This window comes from Marmota monax, unplaced genomic scaffold (genome assembly GCF_021218885.2).
Source record: "Marmota monax isolate L192 unplaced genomic scaffold, Marmota_monax_Labrador192_F-V1.1 WCK01_AAM20220418_F8-fsc00011, whole genome shotgun sequence".
Classification (NCBI taxonomy): Eukaryota; Metazoa; Chordata; class Mammalia; order Rodentia; family Sciuridae; genus Marmota; species Marmota monax.
In genome coordinates, this window is record NW_026693082.1 from 903584 (window position 1) to 925858 (window position 22275).

Genomic DNA, 22275 nt, shown 5'->3' on the forward strand with positions numbered 1-22275 from the left:
TATACAGAGGAGGACCAGTGTACATCAAATGATAAAAAGTGTAAATGATCAACAATTCTCGTGAAAAGTAGAAATAAGATCTGTCTGTAAAAAAGACCCTCTGAATAGATTTCAAAAAGATAATCTAGCAATAATTATGCTGTTAATGACTAAGCTTAACCAAATTAATCAATTGAGGCTGAAAATACTGGAACAGTTAAAAAAAGGAAAATAAATAAAGGAATAAGCAAGGTTTTTACAACAAGTTGATCCCCACATTTCTGTGGTTTAGAACAACATAAGGTCATTTCAGAGTTACATAGTATTGTTTAATGTTTGATCAATCGCTTTTTTTGGTTCCAGCCAAGAAGGGGAAAGACTTTGGAGGATACACTCATGAGAGGCTTTTACAGACTCTGGAAGGAGGCAGCAGTCATCTTCCTGGAGACTTGAGGCCTGTGGTCAGCAGCCAACTGCTCAGAAGAAGGTAACACAATGAAAAAGATTCTGTAATCCAGCATCACCTCTCCCACTTTATGAAGAGGCTGATATTTTTGTTTCATTGTAAAGATCCCATTGGACTTGGCATTTGGGAAACCAGAGGCTGGTTCTTCTGATAGGAGAGAACAGACTGGTCCTGATAACTCTGAGCTTGGTGAGAAGGATCCAAGAAACAGTGAAGTAACATCATGTGATACCTTTGTGGTAGCCATAAGTTGTTATGGTTCCACTTTAAGTGAGGTGACCATCCAAGGTTATTGGATGTTTCTGGCAAGTAGATACTACAGTGATATTTTTAAACAATTAAACTGGCTGCTTTGAAGAGACCATAGCAATAAGTATAAAGGAGGGAAAGCTTTTGGTGGTAGTATACATGAGAGATGATGGTGACTTGGACCATTACACTAGCAGTGAAAGTGATGAGATTTGTTGGTATTTAAAGAAAAAGGTAATCTATCATATCAATTATAAAGCATCAATAATTGGATTTAATGTTAATTACATTTGTCACTTAGTCTTTATCTCCATTGATTTACAGATCAATAAAAATGTATTTGCTTCTTAGGTGATATTCATAAAGAATAAAAATCCTGATATAAAACTATAGTCTTTGGGTTTATAGGAGATATGGAAATAAATGTCTTTCTTCATGTGACTCTATATTGGGAATGACAATGTGATGGCAGATTTATTTGAGGATTTTATATGTAAATTTTTAAAATGCCTTATCAAATGTGGATTTGAATCTCAACATCTAAGCAGATTATGTTTCTCACACTTTTCTAAGAAAGCATTTAGATTTAATTCATTTTGTTGGATCTGTGGGTCTAAATCAGAAGCCCTGGCTTACATTACTGTTCCAAAGACAATATAACCTAAAGTTTTCTTATGCAGAATAATTCTAGGTAAATAACATTCATTTGTTTATTATGCATAAAATCTCTCAGAGTTAAGTATTGTGTGTTTTCTTTCTTTCTTTCTTTTCTTTTTTTCTTTTTTACTGAATCTCAAAATCCTAAAGCAAGGTTCAGAACTATAGGATGTTGAGTCTACCTACCAGAGACATGAATAGTTGTGTTTCAATGAAAAACTGCTTATTGTGATATTTTATTAGGATTTTTAAAAACTCAGCTTAGGAATAGTCAAAATATTTTCAAAAAATTCTTGTAATGGATGCAAATTTTTGTTGTGATTTTAAATTACCATTAAAAGTATTACATTCTATGTGTAGTATGTTAACATTTTATTATGCTCTTATTCAAGATATGCAGAATTGGAGAAGAGAATAAATGTTGAATTTGGAGGGGTTCCAATAATTAACATCTATTTTTTTCCTGTGTGTTAAATTGGTAAAAGTATGTGTCCTTAAGGTAAGCTATCTGTACTCTGTTCAAACAAAGAAATTTTCTATATCCTGTAAAAAATTGGCAAAGTCAGAATGACCTCTGTGGGAGGTATTAGTTACAACTTGGAGGGATCCCCAGTTAGCCTCAAGGTCTCAAAATACTCTAAAGGGCAGCTCAGTCTTACAATCCTCAGCCTCTAATTCTTGCACATCTGGTGACATATTCTGCAAGATTTCTGTAAATCACGCTTTGGAAAGCAGTTAAAGAAATGTGAACTCAACCACTTTTAAATTGAGTAAAAGTAAGAGATAATGATGTTGCTTAATTTAATAAGAATGTTTGGCACAGAAAATGTCTGTAGGATGACTAGTTTAAAATGCTAGTGATATGAACAGGTAGAAAATATTAGTTTTAGGCATCTTTATGTCACTGTGACCAAGAACAATTTAGAGGAGGAAAATTTTATTTTGGGCTCAAGGTTTCAGAGATTCAGGCAATAGATGACCAAATCTATATCTCTGTGCTCCAGGCAGGTTAGAACATCATGACTGAAGGGTGTGGCCCAGAAAACTACTCAGTTAATCACAGCCAGAAAGCAGAGAGATAGCTTCACTCACCTGGGTCAAATATAAAACCCAAAGGCTGGCCCCCAGTGACCCCCTTCTTTCAAAAGCATCCTACCTTACTATAGATACCACCCCGTTAATCCACATCAGTGGATTAACCCACTGATTATGTTATAGTTCTCATAGTCTGATCATTTTACCTCTGAACATTTTCACATTGTCTCACACATGAGTTTTTGTGGGCCATCTCATAAGGAAACTCTAATAGTATTTAAAACGTAGTGTTTCTCATATTTGAATCCAAGAGGAAATATAATGTCCTGCTCTTCACAGATACATGATATTAGGAGGATGTGATTTATGGATTTTGTTGTTTATTCTGAAGATCAAAAATTTTGCTATAGGACTTCAATTAACAAAATAGTTTACTAACAGGAGCAATCCAGGGAACAGGGAAGAGGCCAATTACATGAAAACTAAACTGAGAATTTAGGGGAAAACAAATATATATACAAAGGTTGAAAGGAGAATTATATCCAAGTTATTGAGGAATGATCTAACAGTGACCCTGGTGAACACAGTACAGAAAGGGTTAATTCAATGATAAATGTAAAAGATGAGTCTGAAAGCAGATCATGAGAGAGATGGTGATGTGCCTGAGTATGGGCAGAATGGTCACCTGAAGATGTGCACATTGAAATCCCCAGAACCTGTGAATAAGTCACATGGAAAGGTACCTTGAAGATGTAATTAAAGCTGTGAATCTTAGGATATGTATTACCCAGGTAGTCCCAGTTTAATCATGAGAACTTACCAGCTGGAGACAGAAGAGAGATTGGAAGTCAGAGATCTTCTAAATGTAAATATAAGAAAGATGGGGCTGGGCAGGCCCTTCCACTCCCAGCCAGAAAGGAAATTGGGACTACTACTCCTCCCTCTTGGAAATGGATTTTACCAAAAACCTAAGTAAGTCTAGAATCAGATTCTTTCAAGAATCTCCTGATGAGAACTTGCCTCTGCCCTCACCCACTGCTGCCTCCAGATGAGGACACTGACACTATTTTTTTCTTCAAGTGTTTAAACAGAGAAACCAGCTAAGCCAACACAGATTTTTGATGATCATACTTGTGAAATCATAAATATTGTTGTTTTAAAACCCCAAAGTAGCCAGGTACAGTGATGCACACCTGTAATCCCAGTAACTTCGGAGGCTGAGCAGGGAGATGTCAAGTTAAAAGGCAACCTCAGCAATTTAGTGAAACTCTAGATAACTTAGTGAGACCCTATATCTCTAAATAAAATATAAAACAGACTGAGAATGGAGCTCAGTGGTTAAGCACTCTTAAGTTCAAGAAGGGTGGTTTCACTAGTAAAATTTGTGTGTGTGTGTGTGTGTGTGTGTGTGTGTGTATGCGCACATGCAAGCTCACACACTTGTATAATGCAAATAAATTGTCACTGCAAGGGACTTTAATCAGAATATTTCAACAAAAATAATGAAAGGAGTAAAATCATTAGTGTCAAAAATTTGGGGTAATGACCACTTATGGCAATTACTAAATTGTAGTGATCCTGAAAGACAGGGTAATATGTTATTATATTTATATGAGCAAAAAGAGAAGTCTTTTTTGTGGAACAATTTCTTCCATCACTCTTTTATCTCAGGTATCAAAGACCATGGGGAATTATATAAGTAAATAAGAGCCACTATTTGTCATATGATAATGACAAGTATGTGCTTGTATAGTGCCAAGATATGAAAATGGAATTGGAAAGTAGAAAAACATAAAAATAAGGAAGCTGTGATGGTTTGATAATGAGGTATCCCCCAAAAGCTCATGTGAAAGACAACACAGGAAAATTCAGAAGTGAAATGATTGGGTTATGAGAGTCTTAACCTACCAGTGCATTAATCCAGTTGAGTGGATAAACTAGGTGGTGACTGTAGTCAGGTAGAGTTTGAAAGGAGGAGGTGGGTCACAGTGGGTGCACCCTCATGGTAGATATTTTATCCCTAATAACTGAGAAGCCTCTCTCTGCTTCCTGATTGCCATGTGCTGAGCTGTTTTCCTCCTCCACAACCTTTCACCTTGACATCCTGCCTCATCTTGGGCCCAGAGCAATGGAACCAACCATCTCTGGAATGAGATCTGAAACAGTGAGCCCCAAATAAACTGCTATTCCTCTAAAATTAAACTATATTTAAAATTCTGTATAATTATAGGTAGACTAGCTCTATTTTAATAAATTAAGTTCATAATAATTATGTCACAAATTTCATGGATTTCAAAATAATTCTTTTAATACCCTCTTTAAATGACCTTTGTTCCAGTTTTTAAAATTTTCTCTGAGATTGATGTTCTCTCAAACACCAAAACCCATGGTTATGATTCAGTCAAGTTTTGCCATTTGCTAATAATTATAACTCCTGATAATACCAATTTTGATTGTTTTCTTTCCCAATCACCAAAAGTTATTTATAACTCATTCCATCTGGTGTTCCTCAAAGGAAAGCTCTCCTATTTTATTTTATTTTATTCTTTTTTTGTCTCACTCTATTCATGTTTTCCCAACCATTTTCACCTAACTGTATGAGTAAGGAATTGTCATTTTAAACTACAAACCCCAAGAGGAGCTGCATGTCTCCTTCCTAACTCCCTCCTTCTAGTTATTCCAGTTAGGAATCTAGGACTTTCCTTGAATTTTTCATTTCTCCTTTACCATACCCAATCCATCATTATTTCCTTTTGGCACTGATTGCAAAATATAAATAGATTATTTCAGTTCTCCTCATGTCTACTGACAACATCTTATGAAACCACTATAATTTCTCGTGTTGATTTCTGAAATAACTCCCAATCTCCTTTTGCTCCTTCTGTCCTCACCCTTATGTAAAGCCTATTCTTAACACAGGACACACTGTCCCTGTTACTAAGATTAGGATATTGCTCTAATGGCAACCTGACCATAACTCCTTCATTCCTTTTTTTCATCAGTGTAAAAGCCAATGTCATAATGTAGCCTAAAAGGGCTGTCTGAGCTGCCCTGAGCATGTTCTGACCCATGGTAGAGAATCCTGCCTTTCTTCCCTGTAACATCATTTCCAGTTCTGAGCTTCAGTTTGAACATATGTAGCTATGTTCTCCCTTCCCCCTCTCAGGCAGGGATGGGAAGCCCTGAGGTGGCTGCATACCCTTCTTTTCAAGGACCAACATAATGTCACATTCTCAATGAGACCTTGTATGCTCATTTTTTAGTAGAAACTAACAAATCTACTTTATCCTCACCTGTTAACATTCCCCTTGTCATTCTTTTTTTAACAAAACAATCACTTGATACCATCAAATGTACTGCATATTTATTACTACATATGTACTAAGTACCCGTCTCTTCTAATAAGATTTCTAGCTCCATGATAGAGGATAGGTTGTCTGCTTAAGTCACTTGTATATACACACATATTCACGAATGAACACAAACACCCTGCAGACATACAATGTACCTAGTAAAAATTAATGAAGAATTTCTAATCATTATAGCTATACTTAAATACAATGAAAAAAAATCTGTCATTATCACTTATCAGACAGGTGTCTTTTGTGCTACAATTTGGGTAAAAAAATAATACTGCTAAGTAGAATATTTCATTTGTCTTCTAGTATCCCTAGATATATGAAGAAAGAATGGTATTAGAGAAAGATAAAAGTAGTGTGAATGAGTAGTATGACAGAACTTCCTTTTTATATTTTAAATATATATTCTGTTTATGTAAAGTAGACGTATTAAATATTGCCAAATAAATGCATTACTCGGAATAATAAAACTCTACTCTTACTGAAATGAACATGGCCAAAACACAGATAAATCTACAAACTTGCAAGTCAATACAAAATTTATTATCTACTCTTTTTAAAAGTTGAGGTAGATGCATCAAGGAAATTATGAAGAAGAAAATTACATCTCTCTTTCAATAGTGCATGCAATCAACTTAGAAAGAAAAGATTTAATTTTTGAAAGCTTAATATCCTCATATGAGTTTAGAATTTCCTTCCAGATAAGAAAAAAATCTATTACTATGAATAATTTAGGCATGGGCATTTCTAGATTAGGAGGGATATAAAATTTCATTTCGGTATTCAAGGTATTCATAATCTAAATCAAAATTGAGAACGTATCGCCCTGTCCTTCCCTACAAGCACAGGGATTCTGGATATTGCTATCCAGTACACACTGACCCGAGCCATTAATGAGAAAGCTTTAAAAGGTTTATTGAGAAGCAGAGTTGAAGAAGAACACAAGAAATCCCTGGATTCTGCACAGTTCTTTCCTTCACAGAAGTGCTTGGGACTTCTATTTAGAAGGGAGTTCCAATACAGAATACCCTGTCTTAGCATAGCCTGGAATATGAGTGGGCCATCCCTAAATAGAGTAGATGCCCTTTATCTTCTTTATAACAAGGGACATGATAAGAGATCTCAGGCCTAGGAGATAAATCCAGAGCTCAGCTAGAGAGAGTACATATCAATCTTGTTGATATCTGTCAGAAGTCTGGCTATTACTTTGAAAGTCTCAGTTCATTGCAGCTCAAAAGCTCTGTGCCAGGCCACAGAGAAAAGGAAAGGGACAGGAAGAGCTATTCATGCACAGATTTTTATCTTCTCTATTCTCTCTGTGGCTAGCACTTAGCATCTAATTGAATATATGGTTCCTAATCAAACAATATAATCATGTGAATTTTAATGGGGTATTTAATGCCTGCTTGCAGCAAAAGGAGATAGAAAAAAATCCAGAAGATCACAAAACATCACATGAAGTTTATCACAGCAAGGCTAGGACAGTGACACTTGGAGATATTTGCTCTGCTTGTGTAGATACTGCACTTAGAGATCAATTTGATCTTAGGACACTGACTTAAAAGTAGTGCAAGTTCAGGTTTGCCATGTTCTACTTCCTGGAGAGCCTCAGAGTCCCAGGTTCCATTACCTGGACAAACAGTTAATGCTAGTCTGCTTAGCAATAAAAACTCACATGATCTGATGAGAAAATTCCATAGAGTGTCACATAAATAGGGAATGACCTCTGCTTAGTGATGAAATCCTGTGTCCTTGATACCCCCAGGAAGATGACCAGAGAAGGTGAGAGGAGATGTCACCAATGATACCTGAGTTTTGGATCAGTATCAAAAACTGTATCATTTTTTTCAGATAAGTTCTTTCAAGTCCAAGAGGAGGGTCTTTCCTGTATAGGAGAAAGTTAATTCCTAGCAGCACGAAGTGTTCAGCACACTAAGAGGGGAGATGGCATCTGATTCTCTCTAGTGTTTACTTTTCCTTTAGTGAGTACACAGGTTGGTTCTGGAGGAGGGTTGAATGTATCAGACAGCTCTGCTGTGGAGGGGAGCACCCCAGGCCATTTGAGGAAGTTTGGCGTCACTTCTAGATATTATGAAGTACTGATTCTATTGGGAACCAAGATATAAAAGTGAGACTATCAGGAATAAAAATCATGCATGAAAAAGAAAAAATAATAAAAAGAGTGTGCACTTTATCCTCTAAATATTTTCACATTCCTGACACTTGAAACTCAATCTAAGTAGATTGGGACTATTGTACCTGAAAATAGTTCCTACAGAACTCATCTTTATATGTTTCTACAGCATAGTTGGAAAGAGAACAGTCCTTGTTCATTCTAGTAATTGCCAGTATTGAAATTTTTTAAATTCACAAGTTGTATTTTACTGCATTCAGAATATTTACCTGTTTTTTTCACTTGACACATAAAAATTGTACTCATTTACAGGTTATGAGTACTCATTTACTCATTTATAGTGAGGTAACTAGAGTTGGCAACAATTAATTGTGTCTTTCAAAATAGCTAGAAGAGAGGACTGTGAATGTTGCTGACATAAAGAAATGATGCATGTGTGGGTAAGAGATATGCCAATTACACTGGTATGATCATTACTCATTCTTTATGTGTATTAAAGTATCACAGTGTACCCCATTACTGAAATATTTTGAGAATAAATCCACAATGCTATGGTGGAAATGATGGGTACATATGTTAATTTAATTCAGAGGCTTTCCTTAACTGTGGTTGTGAGTACCTATTTTCATCATCCATCTATCTATGTATGTATGTATGTATGTATCTATCTATCTATCTATCTATCTATCTACCTGTCTGTCACTGAGTCTGTAATTTAAATATACATCATATTGCTACGTATTTAGTTACTGATATCTTGGTGTTCCAGTGGCACCATTATCAGTGAATATCAGTGACCTGTGCATCTATGTAAAAGTGTATTTTAATTAGTTTCACAATAGAATGTTTAATTCCTAAGAGAAGGATGTGAAATTTAGACTATTCTTAAGAACATTCAGTGCCATGCACACTCAGCTCCTTACTATCATTAGGGACCACTGCAACCTTACGCTAGACAACCCATGTTGGAAGTGGATAATTTTTCAGAAAACCATGCTCTCTTACCAGGTGACAAGTCCATAGGTGGGGTCATCTGAAGCAGTCATTCAGATAATATAATGAGTGGTACTGGTTCTGTGACTGACTCGTGGGTGAGTTGTACTTCTTGAAGTTTACCAGTTGACTCAGTGGGATATGCCATTCCATTTCACAGTGGAGGACATGAGAATAGCAGTCTATGAATTTTATCTTCATTCAAGACCCAAACATCTTCAACCATGACTATGTGAAGTTTCCTCATTGGGATTCACCATAAGAAGGTAGCCAACGCAAAGGGATATTTAAACACATACTAGTAGCTAATATTCTGCTAAAACTTGCTGCACTCAGTGAAGAAACAGTGAAGAATCATTCACATACCCTTGTGAAAAAAGTGCTGATATACTGTAGGCCTTGCCACATGGCAGCAAATTGATCTTAGTCTTTTTTTTTTTTTGTTTTGAAAGTTCAACAGAAAATGAAAGTATTGGTAATGCCCAAGGCTTCAAACATGGTCCTAGTAATGGAAGCACACTGCTGTCCACATGACATCAGCTATTGCCTGTAGAGCAGGAACTATTTGTATTTGACGTCTACAGGACAGATCCCACCATCAATGATGACACTGTTAATGAAATAATATCCCATATGACTGTGGCCTCAATCAAATATGTGGTGAGAAGAAGAAATACATTTTCTTCTATTGTCATAAGATATTGATTCAAGTATATAATCCTGACAAGTTTTGTAAGTACAGCAGGTCCCTAGAAATGCACTACAGATATAGTGACAGAACCTATTATTAAGAATTTATGTGTGTGTTTACCTAATCTAACATGTATGCATGCTTGCACTAAGATAATACTTCAAAATGCCCATATCATGTGTAGTATTTATTAAATGACCATCAATCATAAATCAAAATAAACAGCAGCTCTCAAAGTAATTGCAGCTGCTTTCTCTTGGCCAAAAGCAATGCTATCTTGTAATGTTGAAAGGAGTTTTTTATTCCCAGAAATAACAGACATCTGAGATTCAATTCCAACTAATTGAATCCAGAATTACCTGACAAATCCTAACCTGCACTTTTTTTTTTTTTCCTAGTGCATATAATTTGGAGGATAGGGTCAATAGTCCTATTTAGGCAAGACTACAAGGTTTGTCTCCAGCCTTCATTTTGTTACAGTGGACTAACTGCAGGTCTGAGGATATGCCGTACCCAGAATAGGAACAGTGGACCCACATAGCTTGTCTCTAAGGGATATCCCATGTTGGAATTCAAAGACATCCACTGCACCATTAGCTGAACTGGTGTTTCTCTTTCTCTTCTTATTTAACTTGAAACTTCTCTAAAGTTGTGAGTAGAAGCCAAGAAATCAAGATTTAAATGAACATACCCTCCTTGATTGCCTCTGTATTAATTTTCTCTTGCAGAGTACCACAAACATAGTGATTCAAAGCAAAACACATTTTTGTGTTAAAGCAGCCATTCGTTTTAAGCTCTCTGTTCTTGTTCTGACACAATCAGTCTCACCAGCTTTCTTTTCCATTAGAATACCACCACCAGCTTGCATCTTCTCTTCAGGCACCTGGGGCCTAGACAAGGTTCAAAGGACCCTTCCTCCAAGGCTCTATATTCTAGCAATGTCTACTTCTTTGTTTTCCTCTGTCCCAGAGTTACCTAAATGTCCTTCAACATACTTTTTACCTTTCACTGTCTCAATGTCTTTAACCATTTACAGATGTTAAAAATCATCTTTTTAAGAAATCATTTGATTTCTGTTTTCTAACCTGGTTCCCCTTAGCACATAATAAAGGAGGTGCACAATGCACTGTCCCCATGCTGTGGTGCTCTTTTGACTGCAGGGCCCACTGCCTTCTACATGTAAAGGGTGGGCAGGGAAGTGCTGGCCTAGGGAGCGCCTGGCTGTGTTCCCAAGTTCATGTCTTTCTTCTCTCACAAATGCATTTCTTATTTGCTCAAAGGAAATAAATTGGTGCTGTAACAAGTATTGTGATACCTTCAAAATCAAATGAGCTACATATGTTGTAACAAACACCAGAATAACAACTAATGTATTATATGTTGCACTGTTTTGTTTTTTGAGTGTTTTTTTTTTCATTTTTCTCACAGTGTATAGGTAAGTCACTGATTACCAAATTTATACTTATCTAAAAATGATCATGATGTACAGTGCTTACATAATTAGCTTCAGATGTGCCATTGTTTGCTAGTAACTTCACATTTTAAAATATTCAGTTATAAAATGAAAATGATCAAATATTTAAAAATAAAAACAGTAAGATTTTTTAAGTAATGTAGAAATTTAAATATAAAGGTCACATTAATGGATAGGAAGTTAAATTTCCCAAGTCTTTTATATTTAACTAAGTAAATGCTTTGCTATTAAAGCAACTAATTTATCTGTTAAAATACCACTCATCGACATTGACTATTTCTGAAATAGTCATAAAAGTAGTTTTGAATAAAAGCACTTCCAAGTACAATTATTAATACTGAACATTTATTCATTTGGAAGGCATTCTATTTTAAAACACTGTAGAATGCAAGGTTGGCCTTTCAGCTATGATTAACCATGGTGTAAATTGCAAGCAATAAAGTTTAATTATGCCATATTTATGCAAAATAAGGTAATTGAACATATATATAAGATATTCACATGATAAGAAAATCAAAGTCATTAGGAATAATCTGAATTTTCATTTTCATGAGATGGTAAAATTGAGAATAGAGGTTTAAGTTGTTTCTTTAGTATGCAAGCAGAGATATGAGTCATTTTAATGAACTTGGATTAAATGCAACCTTGAGATAATTTACTTATAAGAAAATAAATACCATACATATACAACCCATACACATAAGCATGCAAAAAAGCCATTCTTTCTATTTAGATTATATCTCTGGTCACAAGTTTGTTTATAAATCTCAAGCAATTGTAATATGCAGCACTATTATAAGTGAGGATTACTATAGTTTAATTTTGGACTGGATAAGAGAAAGCACATGAATACAAGCACACACTTGGGAACCCACGCTTCCTCACACAGCATAGCATAAAGGCAGACCAGAGCAAAACTTTCCTCTGGTCTTAGATCACAAATTCCATTTATTCTTTGACCTGCTTTTTCATATCTGTCTTTGCTGAACTTCCGAGTGTCTGGCTATATTCTTCCATCTGCTATATTATGTTTTGAGAAAATTCCCTTATAACTTAGATTCCCTTTTATATAAGCCTAAAACATAAGTATCTTCTTCTGATATAAAATTTAATAATACCATGTGTTCCACACCTCCCCCAACAAAAACTCCACAAAACAGGACTGTGTGCTGATTTGTGTATTCATTTAGTGAAAGTCTTGTAACCATTGACTAAAAGGACTTAAGGTGTAAAGTCCTTAGAGAACAAAAGAAATGACAATAAAAATACTAATTACATATTCAGTTTCCCAATAATTGTTTGGCTTCCTTTTATTTGCATCAAGTCAGGGAGAATAAGAATAACTATATTTATATGCCTCAGAGACCATGTTCTCTAGTTGAATTTTGTGATAAATTTTACTTCTAATTTAAAAAAAATAATCTTAGAATACCTTTTAGTTAGAATATTTATGTGTTTAATTTTTTTCTGTCAGGAAAGTCAAGTATTATTTGGAAACATAGTTTGAAGTCTCCTTACCAAGCATATGCTAAAAAATGAGCATGCTGGAAGGTCTTTATTCCAAAAACAAAGAAAAAAAAAACGTATGTGTGTGCGTGCATACCTTTACATATATGTATAAATATAGAAGATGTCAGCATGTCCCCAACAGTGTCTGAACTACATTATACATTAACACTCTTGGTCACAGCTGATATCCCCATTCTCCATGCCTCAGCATCTTAGGAAATCTGTGTTTAGTTTTCAAACCACTGTTTGGAATCCATTGTTGTATCCCTGATTGATTTCTCAGTTCTTGAAGCCAGTGTTTGCACCTTCCATTTATACTCTTCTAATACCTTCCTCAACTTGGTACATTTTGTTTTCAATTGAATGTCTCTGCCAGCTCCTGTTTTATTAGCCCCAAACAGATATTACCCTTCTCCCCATTCTGGCTCAGGATCAGCGGTCTATGAATTGTTGGGAACTATATTGAAAACAAAATCTTTTACCTCTCCACAGAGGGAGAAGGGAAAGAAAATACTTTATTTTAGAAGAAGCATGAAATCAAGATGTGATACTTATCAGAGGCAGTCTCCTAAGAGACTACAGAAGCAGAAAGACATGTCATCCTTTGCCATAGCTAAGTAGGTTCACCTCATTACATACATGTTGTCAAGACCATAGAAATCAGCCTGCAAGTAAGAGTACCTGACAGCACCATTTGTCATCCTAGATTCATCTGGTAATTGTGACATCCATGAGTCTTAGCTAATTTGCTTTATCTAGAGGAGAAACAAACTGTACATTGTTATGATAGGAGGCAGTTTGCAACTTGGAGCAAGGTATTCGCCAAAATTCCTCTCCTACTTGACCACAGAAGCCTAGAGATAGGGACCTTCATCTTCTTTAAAGATTACATTTAGAAGATCATCTCCAACCCTTATAGAGAGTCATTCCTGGGGCTTAAAATTGACAGGAAGCTTATTTAGCTTTTACAAAGTTTCATATGCATTTCAAAGAGAGCTAATTTACACTTAAAGGGATCTAAAGAAGCAAAGGAGAAGGTGGTGATGGGTGTACCTCCAATGATGATGATGCTGCTGCTGCTGATGATGCTGCTGCTGATGATGATTTACCTTCCATTTTTATTTTAAATTTTGTTTAGAGACAGGGTCTCTGAGTTACTTAGGGCCTCACTAATTTTTCTGGGTGAAATCCTCCTGCCTCAGCCTCCCCAGCTGCTGGGTTTATAGGTATGCTCTTCCTCTCCTGGCCCTCTCTTATTTTTAACTGGGAGAATTCGTTTTTGCTTTCTCCTGTTTGTATTTACTTACTCTTGTGGCATTAGTACTGTGGCCTTGGCTGGCTTATTCAAGAGAAAAGGCTCAATGACAAGACCTTCATATATTTTCTGCTTTGTGAGTATTCTGAATTAATAATCTGCTTTGACTAACTAATGACTGCCTAGAGGGAAAGTAAGCAAAGGGATAAAAATGCCACCCTGCAGCGTATTGCTTAAGATTCCACTTGTGAATGTCTAACCATAGAGGATGACAATAGAGGTCAGAAGAGCTCAGAGGATGCCCCCAAGAAAGGTAAATAATCTCCCCTTTTGGAGAGAGAGAGAGAGAGAGAGAGAGAGAGAGAGAGAGAGAGAGAGAGAGAGAACAGAGACGAAGAGATAGGGAAGCCACAATATCTAACCATAAGAATCAAATAGTCAGGACGTATTTTTTAAAAAAAAAACTGTGTATCTATTTATCTGTCTATAAATACATATGGATATGCATATTTATAGACAGAGATACACCTACATATGTGTGTGTTTGTGTATGTGTGTGCTGGTTAGAATGAACTGTACAGAGAAGCACCGATTTATATTTTATTAAATTTTAAATCTCTAAGAAAGAGCTTTCTTGATCCTAGAATAATTTTTGACATCTGATATCTCTACTAGTCTCTAACTAGGCCTTAGTGAGTAATTGGACCAGTAAAATAGAAGCCTTTCATTTATATAATAGTCTTAGGAATTGTTTAGAAGCAAGCTTAAGTTTTAATGAAGCACAGCTGGGAATGATAAAGAGCCGGGAAAATATTACAAAGTGTTTGGGGCTGGCCTGGAACATGGTGAATGGAACTAGAGGTCCAGCGGGGTGAGAGGAGAACCTGTTTGTTCCATCTCCTCTCTCCAAGGCTTGTTGTTCACACACAGGATGTTTTCCTGTGTCTCAGATATACCAAGCTCATTTCTGCATTAGAGTCTACACCCCTTCCATTCCCAGCAAGCTGACATTCCTACCCATGTCACATAGGTCTTTGATCAAAACCCAAGCATCCCTCCACATCATCTAAAGCAGCCTTTCTGCTGTTCCACCAGTTTTCTCTCCTACATTTCCTTCAGAGAATAAACTGTCACCTGAATTGCTTTCCTTTCTCTACCCAATTAACATATAATTTTCAGGATAATAGAAACTTTGTACATCCTATTCACAATGAGCCTGGGAAGTTTTACCTAGAACTGAGCCTGGGGAAGGAAAAAAGTACTCAAAGTCGTAATTTAGAAAGGGAGATACTATATTATAAGTCCTAATAATGGGTTGTAGAATTTGGAGCAGGAGCAAAACTGGTAAAATTTTATTGCTTTCATTTGTCTACATGTAAAAACTAGTTATTTCAAAACATATTTTAGTACTTGGTTAATAGTGTTTAATACAACTGAATCAAGATTTTAGGAATAATCAGATGGTCTTTCCTAGTCCTCTTGGCAGAGTGAAGCATTGCTATAGTGAACACATGTGGGATAATTGATTAAACCCATTTTGAAGATAGAATGAGAAAAGATGTAAAAATCGTTGGTTCCAACTTCTTTAATAATTTACAATAGTGTTATTTAAGTACATGTGATAATATAATCAAAATCATTAGTTAGTAGACCTGAATAACGTTAGGTAATTAATTTTTAATGTGGAAAAGTCATTAGATAATTGATATGCCTCTATTTTGGTGTAAATATTTAACATTATGCTATCTTTGTCTCAGCATTTAGCATAGTGTTAGACAAGTAATAAATATTCAGTAGGTGTTTGACACCACAATGAATGAATGAATGAAGGAAGGAAGGAAGGAAGGAAGGAAGAAATCAGGTTTCTGTTATGAAAATGAAATTTAAGGCTTGAAAATGTATGAAACAAAGACAGACATGGAATGCAAAGGGACAGTAGACAATCATTTGTAATATTGTGAATGGACTCATAGGCAGATAAAGTTAATGGTTTGTATACATTTTTAGTTTTTATTGCATTAAGTTATATTGTATTAGATCAGCAATTCAAATTCTATGAGTCAGTCGTCAAGAAGTATTCAATGAGAACTTACAGCAGCCTAGTTCTCTGTATTCTGGACATACAAAAACAACCAGGAGAGAAGCAGCTATGAGTATTGTATTTCTAGATATTGTATTTTTGGAGCTGTATTGTGGTATTGTGCGCGAGAGCGCACACACACACACACACACACAGTTTAGATTAACCAAATGTGGTTTATTCTAATGCATTTTAAACTATTTTTTAATTTATTAAGAACATTTAAAGAAAATGGAAAATAAGGTAATCCTTTATATTCTCTGAATTGCACATATCAATCTACAAATTTTATTTCATATATTCCAAATTTTGATTAATAAAAAAGTGTAAAATGTGTGTCCATTTAAAATAGATGTAAAAGACTAAATAGAAGTGTTTTATCTGTAGGATGTTTAAATTTCTAATGGTGTTTCTTAGCAAAGATTTTAGAAGAATTTACACTATAGTTATCATTATCTTAAAGTGTTCTTGACATGACTCAGGATGAGATTTTTATTTATTGAAACCATATTTTTAGGTTATAGCAACAAGTGAAAAATGAACTCAGGAATAATATGATGGTCTTTGCTGGTCCTCTAGCAGAGTGAAGCATTGCTATAAAGAGCACAATCCTGTGGGATCATTGATTTTAAAAAATTGAATTAATTAAAAAGCTTCAGGAATTAGATCATAATTATTCAAGGTACTTTCTTTTTCATGTTTTCTGTCACTCCTTAGATATCTTTTATAAATTGATAAAGCTATATAATATTAGAACATGAAACTTCCCTTAGGGACCAATAATGAGATGACATTAATGGGTTATGCTGAGTTCTGCCAGGATGAATTCTAGCCTCAGCCACCAGAGAACACATAGATCTGAGTGATACCAGTAGCTTCAGGAGAAAAACATGACAGTCATGATGTATTCTGTAATGTGCCATGGATTTGAATATCTAAAAAACACAAATCCAGTAAATATCAAAATCAGGAGTGAAATTCATAATCTTCCATCTATTGACTTTTAAAAAACACTTAAATCATTAAATATCAACATGAAATTTCGAGGCATGTAATCATGATTTTCACTAAAATCATTAATAATGCAAATTGAATAATACCCAGTATCTGCTCAACACTTTATATTTATTGTATTTTTTTCCTCCATATAGCTTATGCATCAGTGAGACCTTCAAACAGATCCATGCCAACACTTGTCATCCTTGTTGTTGTTTTTTACATTAAATATCTGAAGCTTTAAAAGTTAATAGAACTCTCAGGCCAAACATCTCGTCCATGGGTTACTTATTTCAAGAGATTAAACTCTAAAATAATATATTTCTCTATAAAATGGTCTATCCAAAATTTAAGCTTTACATTTGTTATTTTCCCAGCTCCATTGGACAATTAAAAAATAATATATATGTGATCTATGATAATAAATCCTTTACTTACTGTGTTTGGTGCTGAGAAATTAAATATTAATCAGACTTAACTACTAAACTCAAATAACTTTCAGACTTTGGAAGTCACACCTTGAAGCAATTGATTTGATTATACTGTGGCAGATGATCACAGTGACATAGCAAAAATGCCCTATAAGCAATAAAGAAATAAGGGCCCAATTTGCTGTTGGATAGCAGGATTTGAACAGCTGCTTAGAGATGCAGAGCATACTTAAACCAATATTACCATTAGTGAATATTGAGAACTGGACATTGATAGTGTACTGTGAAATCTACCTTGACATGTCATTCATCCCTGCTGGCTGAAAATATCACTGATAGCAGCTCATGACAGCCCATTTTCTCAAAGAATTGGTCCTTCATGCTTTAGTCAAATGATCACTTCCTAGGTTATTAGACCAGCTCCCACCTCTGAACACTGACCTCCATTGTATGAGCAATACACAGGGTACACAGTTATTTTTCCTGGCTTTAAAGTGAGAAATGTATCTATATTACAGATTTTATTCCATAATTTCTAGGTGGTCTAATCTAATTAGTCCTCAGATGAGAACTTATTTTTTTGTTTCAACTTGTCTCCCTAAGTTTTAGCTTGGTTCATTCCCAGCCTTTCTGCTAAGAGGACTCATCATTTCAGTCATTTGAACACGAAATTCCATCTTCACTTCTGTGGAATCAAACCAAAGATACATGATGCCATATCAGTAGAAGATGAAGAGATGAGATAGCTGGATGACTTAGGCAGTTACAAATTTATGAATTCATAAGATGCTGGCACGGGCGTGCATGTGTGTGATCATAATATCTTTGAAAGGATCTTTTTTACACACCTGTTACATACTTTCAGTCTTATACTGGATTAACCTAGTGTAAATTTCTCAAATCCAGAACTATATACTTCACATCATAGAGATGACCAAAAGCTATTTGAATAAATGAACAAAGATGTAGCATGCTAAATATAGCAATAATGTGGAAAATTGCACTTATATGCCAAACTGTTTGACAAAAGATTTTAATTAAACATTTTTATCAAATGTCTCTAATGTATTTAAATACATTAAAGGATAACTGTCAGGACAAATAAATTAGCTGCTTGGTCATGTCATTATTAAAATCGAACATAGAACTGTAATAGCTCATGTCACAAAGTGCAATTCAAATTCATTTAAGCAAAAAAAATGGAGTTACTGTATTATTTAATTGAAAAGCCAAGAATTATAATGACACCAATTCTGTCTGAATCCAGGTGTCTTAACTATTTATCAGAAATTCTTTTCTATCCAGGTAGACTTTTCCCCAGGATCAAATGAAGGCAGATTTTCAGTCCTCAGTTCTAATCCTATATCCTCCTAAACATAAAGCTAGAAAAAAAGAGAGTTTTCATTTTACAATATTATCATTTGGACCAAAAACAACAACAACAACAAATAAGTACAAGGGGTATTTCTATAAAGGAATTAAGGATAACGAATAAGCCCAAATCAAAAATTTCTGTCATAGAAATGGTATTTGTGGTGAATAACTAAACATTTAGTCAATGCAATAAAAGTGAACCTAGAAATTATGCTGTTTATAGGAAATAATTAAAATGAAGAATGTTATACTTCAAATTTTTATAAAGGCAAAGATTTTTGCACTTTAAATGAAACATTTCTTAAAGAAATATGAAATACCTCTATCCCTGAAATTATGTAAAAGTGTAAAATACTCACTTAGGATAAATGAATTTTGAATATATTGACAAAATTTTGGCCTAGAATTACTGATTTCTTAATGAGCTCTTTGATATTCCTGTGGTGGGGATGAATGTCCCAGATGTCCTCATATTAAAGGCTTGATCCCCAGACTGCCACTATTGGGAGGTGGTGAACCCTCAGGAAGTGGGGCCTGGTGGGAGGGCTTTAGGTCATTGGTAGCATGTCCTTGACAGGGATTGGGAGATCATGGTTTCTTTCTTTTTCCTCTTGTTTTCTGGTCACACAGTGAGAAGTTTCCTTTGCCATAACTTCGTTGCTATTGTCATCTAACTGCCTGACAAGAGGACCACAGCAGTAGATCCCCCTGACTTTGGACGAAAGCCTTCAGAACTGTGAGCTAAACAAATTATATATATATATATATATATTAAATGTGATTACATTTATATACAGGCAAACTAGTTAATATATTTTTATGGGTACATATATGGTTGGGAAATTTTAAAAACATAATAATAATGATGCACATAAAATACAATTGAGTGGTTATCTTTGGTTCTAGAGATGAAGGTGAATGTGAGCTGGAAGGGAAGGATTTCTGATGCTCTATTCATTAACGGAGTGATGCTGCTGATTATTCTTTGGATGCTTTGTACATATAATTTGATATAACTTTAATGTGATTAGCATGAAAAATCTTAGCACATAGCCTTTTAAAGTACCTTAGTAGACTTTGTCACGTAGTCAACTAATTAATACTATCAGTTTTCTTACTCAGCATAATCATCTTTCATAGAAATTATAATTTGCAATTATATAATTGGGTGTTATCATGTTTTTAAATTTTTTAAAAAAATTATTAATTTGTTCTAATTAACTATACATCTCAGTAGAATACATTTCTGATACATTGTACATAAATGCAGCACAACTTCTCACTCCTTTGGCTGTACATGGTGCCATCACACCAGTAGTGTAATCATACATGTATATAGGGTAATAATGTATATCTCAATCCACCATCCTTTCCATCCCCACATCCCTTCTTTCCCCTCTACCCAATCCAAAGTTTCTTCATTCTTTGAACCCTGCCCCCTGCCCCCTATTATGGATCAACATCTGCTTATTGGGAGAAACATTTGGTCTTTGGTTTTTTGGATTTGGCTCATTTCACTTAGCATGATATTCTCCAACTCCATCCATTTACCTGCTAAACCTTATATTTTATATTTTAGGTATTTTGTTATGATAATGGAGCTTATTAACACAGACATTAACATTTTTATTTTAAATAAAACACATGTAACAGAAAACTGTACCAAAAATATAGTTTAATTAATTGTATAATGTGAAGAATTTGTTAATCAACACCTGGTTTAAGAAATAAAGCTTTGCTCAACACCTGTTACATCCTATGCCCTATGCCAATATACGTACCTGTTGTTGTTTTTTTTTTTTTTTATGTAACTGTCAATAGCCAATTCTGCCTTTTAAAATCTATTCTCATATTCTTTAGAATTTTATTGTGTGTGTATGTATGTGCACACGCACACTCACATATATGCATAGATACTAACGTTTTTATTTTTATTCTATGATACATTTTGTTTTTCAGTCTACTCCACTTTTTAAATATCCTCTTATAGATTTTTTTCCTTTTTTTTTCTTTGTTTTCATACCGGGATTGAACTCAGGGGAACATAACCACTGAGCCACTTCTCTAAGAATTTCTTTGTTGGCATACCTGTTTCTTTCAAACTGTAGAATTTTCCATGGTCTGGGCTTTATTATTGCATTATAGTATGTTCCTTTTCAGTCCTGAAAATTGGCATATGGAACCACAGATTATATTAAAATAGATTTTATAACTTTGTCCAGATACATTTTTTATGTGAAGAGTCTAATATTATCTGACATTCTTTTTTATTTTTATTTAATTTAAACTAGGAGCACTTTATCACTTTGATACATCCCCAATCCTTTGTTTTTTATGAGACAAGTTCCCTTTAAGTTGCTTAGGGTCTTGCTAAATTGCTGAAACTGGCCTCAAATTTGCAATCCTCCTGCCTTAGCCTCTCAGGTTGCTTGGATTACAGGTATGTACCACCACACCCAGCAGATATTACTTTTTAATGGATGCAAATTAGTTATACATAATAGTGGGTTTTATTGTTTCACATATGTACATGCATATAACATAATTTGATCAATTTTCCTCCACACTATCTGCCCTTACCCTCCCCTCTGTTCTCCCCCTGAGTACCTTCCACTACAGTAATGGTCTCCCTTCTACACTCATGAATAAAATGATGCTTGACTTTATGAGTCTGACTTATTTCACTCAATAGAATGATCTCTAGTTCCATCTCTTTTTCTACAAATGGTATTATTTCCTTCTTCTTTATGGCTCAATAATACTCCATTGTGTACCTGTAGCATATTTTCTTTATCCACTATCTCTTGACAGACATCTAGGCTAATTACATTCCTTGGCTTTTGTGAATTGTGCCATGATAAACATGTGTATGTCTTTATTTCTAAAGTATGCTGACATTAATTCTTTAGACAAATGCTCAGACGTGGCCCTCCTGGCATTCTCTCTCTCTGTTTCCAAGCTTCTATGAACTGATTAATTTTTCTCCTTCATGTTGTTCCACCATGGCATTCTGCCCTACCTCAGCCCAGAGCAGTGAAGTCTTCAAACCATTTACTGAGACCTCTGAAACTGTGAACTCAAATAAACTTTGCTTCTTGTTCTTGCCAGGTACTTTGGTCAGAGAGACCCAAAGCCAACTAGCACACATGACTCTATTACTCCTGTCTCCAAAACAACTTCATTACCATTTGTCATTTAAAGATAGGTATCATATCTTGTTCCAACAATGAGAAACTTAGCTCCAATTAATATTTGTTTATCTTACATGTATTTTGGTTATAAAAATATACCTTGCTCATGAATTTTCATGCATACAATATAAAAAATATGTCATCTAACTTTTAAGGACTGACCATGTTTAGTACCATGGCTTATCTACTTTGGAGATTGTTATATAGCACTTTGATTTTTAGAAAGTGGATATCTAATTAATAATTATCAAATTTTCTCTTAAATCACATGATGATGTATCTTAATAAATGACATATCCTAACATTTTTTTAAAAATATTGCTTATTTTAAAATAATGTAAACAGGTTACATGTGTGAATTTTCTATAACTGGAAAATTCAGACACTATCATACTATTTCCT

At 34.7% G+C, this 22275-nt stretch overlaps 1 long non-coding RNA gene across 1 annotated transcript in view; it reads left to right on the forward strand.

Annotated features, from left to right (window-relative positions):
- Positions 1-22275, forward strand: part of LOC131424524 (uncharacterized) — a 182999-nt gene that overhangs the window by 69307 nt on the left and 91417 nt on the right. Inside the window, exons 4-5 of the long non-coding RNA XR_009227726.1 lie at positions 343-466; positions 19313-19418. This is a non-coding gene — a long non-coding RNA (uncharacterized LOC131424524). The remainder of the gene's footprint in view (positions 1-342; positions 467-19312; positions 19419-22275) is intronic.